The sequence below is a fragment of the Oryzias melastigma genome, linkage group LG17, assembly GCF_002922805.2.
Source record: "Oryzias melastigma strain HK-1 linkage group LG17, ASM292280v2, whole genome shotgun sequence".
Lineage (NCBI taxonomy): Eukaryota > Metazoa > Chordata > Actinopteri > Beloniformes > Adrianichthyidae > Oryzias > Oryzias melastigma.
This window is the reverse complement of record NC_050528.1, coordinates 10,835,485-10,843,271: the sequence shown is the minus strand read 5'-3', so window position 1 is coordinate 10,843,271 and position 7,787 is coordinate 10,835,485. Positions and strand designations below refer to the sequence as shown.

At 38.5% G+C, this 7,787-nt stretch overlaps 1 protein-coding gene across 2 annotated transcripts in view; it reads right to left on the bottom strand.

Annotated features, from left to right (window-relative positions):
• Positions 1–7,787, bottom strand: part of LOC112147554 (ephrin type-B receptor 1-B) — a 211,823-nt gene that overhangs the window by 146,096 nt on the left and 57,940 nt on the right. The window lies entirely within an intron of this gene.

Sequence of the window (7,787 nt, the reverse complement as noted above, 5' to 3'; positions counted from 1 at the left end):
AAAAAAAAAAACGGAGGGCGGGTTTGTTCAGTCCTTAAGGGAAAACTCTAAAATCCAGTATAGCAGAAGTTTGTGAAGCCGTTTGTGCCAACTCCTCTTAACTCTCGCTTATAAAAGCACATACATTTCAAAGGCGCAGAATATATAGTAGAGTGTGGAGGAGAGGGGAGGGCAGGTGTGTGCGCAAAATCCAAGGAGAGCTGCGTACACTCACTACAAACAGACCTGTCAAACCTCCGTTACACACCTTTGCACCTTTTACGTGTCTTAAGTGACATGTCATACCAATGGAAAATATTTAAGAAAGTATATTTATATAATTTTATTCAAAGCATGTGTGAGCTCAGTTTAGATTATTTACCGACACATAGAAGAATCCAGAAACTTGACAAATAAACTCAAGCATATACGAGAGGCATGTGACAGTTATCACAAAACAACTCATATCACCTGTCTTTCTCAGTCTAGATCATTTACAGATAACAGACAAAGGCATGTTAGCAGGAAAATGAAAAATTGACGCTTTACAAGAGAGTTTAGAAGGCTATATTTTTGGAAGCACCATGGTCTATAACAGGAGTGCCCAAATCCAGGCCTCAAAGGCCGGTGTCTGACATGTTTTACCAACCAATCTGCCATTGTAGCTCCATATTGGTTAAACGCACCTGATCCAGGTAATCAGCAGCAGGAGGCCGGACCTCGAGGCCTAGCTTTGGACACCGCTAGTCTAAACCAGGGGTTTCTTAAAGTGTGGCCCACGGGAGGAGTTTTTGTGGCCCACAATAAATCATGACCAGTTGTACATAATTTGGAAAAAATATATATTTTGTTTTGTGGTTTCCGACGACATCTGCAGGGGAATGGGGGTCAATGGTACAGTGTATTTATTTCACCACTAGAGGGCATGCAACATTTTCCATGTCGCTGCCTCAGCGGAAAAAGGGAACGTGACGACGGCAGTAGAAATGGAGTCAGAGCAAGAGGATGAGCGAGAGTTAGAGTAGTTTCCTTTTAGGAAAAAAAAAATTGGCGACGAGAAAAGGCGCTTTTAAGCCAAGTGGACAAATGCTTATTTTGTCGTACCTGGATAAAGTCTGGATGTTAGAGTCCTACGTCACTCATCTTTTGATCTATCATAAAAGTGGTCTTTTAATTATGATTATGCAGTTTTTTGCCAAAACTGAGAGAAAAATTGTGACTATAACTTCTGTTTTCTGAAGGGGAGGAATGAGGTACTGCACATGTACTATCGCGTCATCCCATAGTACATGTGTTGTACCGAGTAAACCGACTGAAAGGGAACTGTTGTTTTGTCGTTCATAGTTTCAGCAGAGCGGCAGTATTTAATTTAAAATTGAGTTGTGGTTGGGACTGTTGTCAGGAAGTAAGCCTGCACTCATTTCCCGTCATCCATCTGTTTACAAGCCCTCCAGATACCTTACAGCCCCTTTCAACCTTAAAATAACTCAGAAATGCGGTTTTTACCTGAATTTTATTAATATTTGTCCTCCATCATGAGAAAAATGCAGCAAGAAGATGTTAAAAACACTATTTTCATTGGAGTGGGTCTTAAATGCTGGTAATACAACTGTGAGGCAGAATGGCAAAAGGTTTGCCTGGGTGATGATCTGTAAAAGATAACCATTTCACTTGGGGAACTTTTTTTTTGTTTTTTTTCAGAGGAACTGCTGAGTTTTCGATTTGGATATCTTCCACATTCTCAGCAAAGAGTTGGCGGGAGCAACCCACATTTGCTGTCGATAAGGAAGAAATCTCACTCCGATAAAATGCAAAGATATCAAGCCGTACGCTTGTAGAATCTACTTAAGACCCGCTTTACCAGCGGGTTTATGCCATTGACAGTGATGCAAAACTAAACTCCCTTGGAAAAAAAAAATAGATAAAAATAAGCAAAGACTTTGCTCTTAATCTCTACTTACAGATAAAAACCGTCCTGAGATCTTTACTAATTATCCAGGTACAAACCCCTGATACACACACTGTAGAACACACATTATGCTCACAACACAGAGCAATTTTCTGTGTACACCTACAGTGACAGCTTGTTCATACCCGAGCTTCCATCAGAGTATTTCAATTTCCTTAAGATCAGCCTCGCCTTGTCTGGTTTCCAGAGCCAGCGTCAGCCTGCCCCCCTGCTTGTAAGACTCGCTGTCAGCTAGGGAGATAGGCGCAAGAAACACCCCTCTGAGCCAGCCGGCATTGTGGGGACTGCCAACCCTTTCTCAGGGGAAATCACAAAAGCTTTAGTCAAATCGCACGGGCACTTGATAGGCCATTTTCTATTTCCTTTTGAACCAGAAAAAAGAGGGATGAGGTGATAGACAATGTGGGTAGAGGACAAAAAAGGTCAAATACCCAAGGGAGGAGAGGATGAGCTGTATCATGTGACTTAATGCCCACCATTAGCAGAATATCAAAGTAGCAGATGAGTAAATGAAGTATGCTAAGTGGTGATTAGCAAACAAAGTGGGCCTCTTGAATCTGTCATGCCGCTGCTCCCACACCTGTCCACTGGCAGGAGACTTGAGACAAGTCCCAAGTGTATGTGTGAGTTTGGAGAGATTTATGCAAGTTATGCGAAACAATCTGAGAAACTATCCAGTAAAAGGCTTTTTGATAGTAAAGTAATCACTTTTGCATTTTTATCAAGGTTCATTTTCTTTATTGTGATTAATCTTGAGAATTTTGCTTTACAAAAATATCACATACTTTTTGAGAAAGAATACACACTAGAGAAATGAACTAAATAATATTTTTTTTCAAGCTCCACGAGTCTTCAAAGAAAAAAAAACCTGAAAGCATAAGTGCCTTTCAACCAAATTTGAAATAGCATTTGGTTTAACAAAATTAATCCGACTTTGCAAGTGATCATTTTCCGTTCGACAAACCTAATAAAGTCGTTTAATCAAGGGCTTTACTGAAATTGAAAAATGTTAAATTAAATTCTGAAAGGATGTCATTCCAGTGGGGCAGCAGCTGTACAACAGCAGCACTGCTGCAAATCTGGATGTTTGACAGATGCTTAAAGCTAAATGCATATATGTGTCACAGATAGGACACATATGGGGCTTTTTTCATCCTATGTTGGCTCATTAGAGCACAGGAAATATATAGGGCATGGCTGACTAAAAAAAAATAAAATAAAATAAAAAAATATTCTGCAATAGGACATAGGAAAAACAATCAGTCTTTAAAGGGTCACCAAACAGGGAAGTTGGAGGCTGACTCCACCCACAGCCGAAAGTTTGAAAATCCATTCAGAGGGGTGGGGCGGGGGGGCAGGACTGTTATGAATACTGGAGCTACAGATCATGACATGAGACTTGTGAAGTTTCGTAGTACTCACATGGTTTGACCAACCACGAAATTCAACTGTAATACCTCGTTTCAACCTATAGGGGGCAGCACACAGGCGATTTTTGACCATATTTTCAAGAAATAAGCAAGTTTATTTTAATTTGTTAAAAAGTTGGCAAAAGACAGCACTTTTGAAGTCCCATTTATAGAAGTAAAAAAAAAAAAAATGATTTACGCTCTGGTTACACTTTAAAGGCCCACTCTAATGAAAATCATGATTCGTGTGTTTTTAACATAACATTTTTCTTGCTATAGAGGACATATATAAAATAATTTAAGATAAAAACTGTTTTTCTGAGTATTTATTTACTGAAATTGAGATGTATCAGGAGCAGATGAAAACCAGCAGTTTGAAAAAGCTCGGGTTTGTAATGCGGCAACTTCTGTGGCCGGGCTAAAGTCTGAAGCATCCTATTGCAGACTAATAATATTAATAATACAGTTTGTTCAGAAATTTTAAAAAGATGCTCAAAGATGCTTACAAAACAAAACAAAAAATTACATTAAGAAGAAACAGTATTCAGAAAACTTCAAATTAAAGATGGAAATGCAAATAATAACATAAAATTAAAGATTAAAAGCAGTTTTAAGAAAATAGATGTATTAATGTCTTCATTTTGCTGCCATCTGGCTCAAACTGATCAGCTGGATTCCTACGATATTTTTCCCAGTTTTTGTTGCTACGCTAATGTTAGCTTGGGCCTGTGGTGCCATTAGCTAACAGGACAGAGTGTAAACAAAGGGCCAATGGTAAATTAGCGGAGCTAGCTAAAGTCCCGCCCACAACCCAGAGGAAGATTTCTGATGAGCTCCTGCAGTAGAAAATACATCTCAAAAAATGACACAGGCTTTTTGATTTGGCTAAATTTATTTAATTAAACTTTATTTAACCATGAAGGTCTCATTGAGATTAAGAAATCTTTTTTACAAGGGAGTCTTGGCCATGAGGTGACAAAAAAATATTACAGTTAGAAAATGAAACAACCTTTCATTTAAAAACAGTTGCAAATAAATGAATCTTTCTCTTGATTTTAAATCATTTAACAGAAGGAGTTCTGTAAGTTTCCTGTCCTTCTGTAGCATAAAAGCTGCATAATTAAAATGAAAAGGTCCAATGTGAACGATTTTACAATAAAAAATAACGTGGTTGTAATGGGACCCAAAGAAAGCAGGAGGGTCAAGGAGATATGGAGTGTCATCTCAGATATTTCTTGGCAAAACTAATATCTATGTTTGGAATTTAATCGTTAAACATCAAAGTAACCTGATACGATCCGGGCGGCTCAAAAGACTTTATTTTAATGATTAAAACAATAAAGAAGATTGAAGTATTTTCAAAGATTTTCACTCTAAGCATTTACGGTGTTTAATAAAGAACAAATCAAAAACCTTGGCGGTCTTAGACTGCTGTTTGAGTAGATTGCTACAAACTTAATTAGTCCTCCCAACACAGTTTCTTTCTTTCTTTCTTTCTCGCCTGAAAGTAATTGGAAGAAGAGGTAAGACCAGACTGTAGCTGCAGTCCCCTGTGTCCTCCTCTATCCATGTTTTGCTAAATCAGCACCAGTAAATGAAGAGGAGAAAGGCTTTTGAAAGTGTTCAGCGTCTGAGGATAGTTATTGACATGCATAGTTGTTGTTGACTATGTATCCATAGCTCACAGATCTATCGAAAAACAATAGCTTGTGCTGGAACGGAGTTTGAAGGATGAATTACACCATCAAATATTATTTACTCTAAATCACACAGAGGATGTGGGATGGATCATTATGGCTCAGTCAGTCACCACAAGCGTTGCTGGTTAAAACTCAGAAAAAAAAGGCCAAAACCAAGTCACAGATTGGAGGGGGGGGCTACAACCTCAAACACCACAGAGCACTGCTCCTTCTTCCGAACAGCAAGTGATAGATCAATACCAAACGGTGGGTTCCTTCCACAGATAGAGAGAGCTGGACTGCATTAAACATTGATGGTGGCCCAGCACTGCAGATCGATGAGGCAGCAGCTCTCTTTGCACAATTACACGTCAGCACGCAGTCACATGATGTATCACACGGATGTCCATTTTTGCATATTATTAGCAATATTGAAGGGGAAAAATTAAAGAAGCAGAAATAATGGCATGGCCAATAGGTTTGAGAATCAATGGGTACCTCATGATACGATACTTGGCCCTCGATATCGCGATACTGCTGTAAATGGTAAAAAATCATCTAAAATAACTCAAACTACTGTATATAAAGAGCAACATGTGGCTGTTTTATCTCTCCATGGTGAGTCTGGTCATGAGTCATGGTATACAAAAGCTTAAATTTAGATCTTTTACAAATTAAAAGCACGTATTATCTTGTGCTGCACAACATTGGTAATAAAAAAAAATCACATTTTGAGAGATATTAGGTTTTTTTTTATATTTTTACTTTTTTTCATGCCAAAAATAGACATAATTCATATTTATTATTAAAAAAAAGAGAAGGTGTGACTATAAATCCAAATTACTTTAAGGCTAAAGTAAGACTATGAAGCTTCTTCTAGGTCTTGATCAGTAGAAATCGAACCCAAATGGCTCTTTTATTGTAAAAGGTTGCCAACCTCTGATACAGAAGAACACATATTTTTTTAGGAAAACATATCCCTATTTATTTTTTAGCTTGAACACAATCATAATAAACAACTTGTGTCATATTTTTTGTAAATAATAGACACTTGTGCAACATTGCGTAAATCAGAAATACTGTCTTTTACAAGCATTGACACCAATTGAATTGGAATTATCTATTAAATTCAGTGTTAACATTAGTAAATTAGTGCCAATACTCAGAGCAAAATTGTCATAAACAACAAAAATAAAGTTAAATAATTCAAGTAGCTGCCAGACACACTGGTGCTTGCAACTTGTAATGCACGCCCCCTATCCACCTCCGTAGGAACATCTCACCAAAGGATGACAAATATAACGTCTTACAGCCTCTTCAAACAAAAATATGATATCGATACTTGGTGAGAACCCATCGAGAATCAATCGCAGGACTAAATATCGCAATGTCGATATTTTTTCACACCCCCAATGGCCAATTACTCCATCTTTATTTAACCAACTTGCATAAATCAAAATGGCAACTTGTTTGTATAATTGTGGTCAAGTCAGTATAGTTTGCCTGCTGGTCGATGGAACATGTGCTACAGGCCTTCTCCAAAGCTTTCGGGCTCCTTAATCAATACAGCAGACAATTCTCCAAGGATTTCCATTGCTTTCGCATTTTTTTTTTTCATCTATCTTTTAACACCCCCCCCTCCTCTTTGTCCTCTTGTTCGAGGTTGCTAGCACACTTTGTAATTCAATGAGACAATCATGTCCAGATGCTGGATGCAATATAGGCCGGGAGCAGGCTTCTCCTTTGTGACGAGATACAAACCGAATAAAGATCTGAGGCTCCCAGACAACATTATTTAGGTGGGCTTTATCTTTACATGGGAATGGAATCGAGATAGTAAGACGAAGAATGAGGCATTCAACGTAAAAAAAAAAAAAAAAAAAAAAAAAATGGAAGAAACGGCAGACAGACAGAATGAAAAACGAAGATGAAAACCCCACAGGAGGAATCAGCAGGACTGAAATGAGCACTTAACAATGATGAAACCCCATGGTAGCCTGCTGAGCCTGGCATCTTAATATGGGGCTGAAAACAAAGTGACAAACAAACAAGAGAGAACTATGCTGCATCTTCCAAACTAATCAGCCATCCACTCAGGGGATTTATGAATATAAAAGGAAGATGCTCCTATTTTTTGAGAGACTGCAGCACTTTATAAACAAATAGGGAGGAACTTTTTACACACTTTTCCTCGACTGCACGTTAAATGCACGTCCAGCATGTTTGAGTTCATTTAACCTCATTTGATACTCAACGTCCATCCACGAAACTCAAACTCAGCAGTCATGCTGACTGTTAACAGAGAGGACAATCCTCATGATCGCAGATGTGAGACTCTCCTAATATGTGCCACAGCTGTGACGGATAACAGGAAATGGAAAATATAAAATCTGGAGTAATACATCAAAAAGAAATGTGCGATTTCTACGTCTCTCTAAAGACAGACATGACAATGTGTCAGATTTGAAAATTGAACTGAAAATAATCTGCCATCCTCTGAGACGCGAGCTCAGAGCGATGACATACACTCGGCGTGCATCGCTGAGCCACAGACGGAATTAAATGAGCGAGCTCACAAATTACAGATAGCTCGCACAGACACATTAAGAGCCTTCTGCGTAAGCAGTCCCTCGGTCTGGCTGCGTGAAAATAACATTTTCAGCATGACAGATACCCAGGTCAGAAAGAGACAAAAGAGAAAGTTGAGAAATGAAACTACAAAAAGCAATCTGAGATCTTCAGGAGATCCGC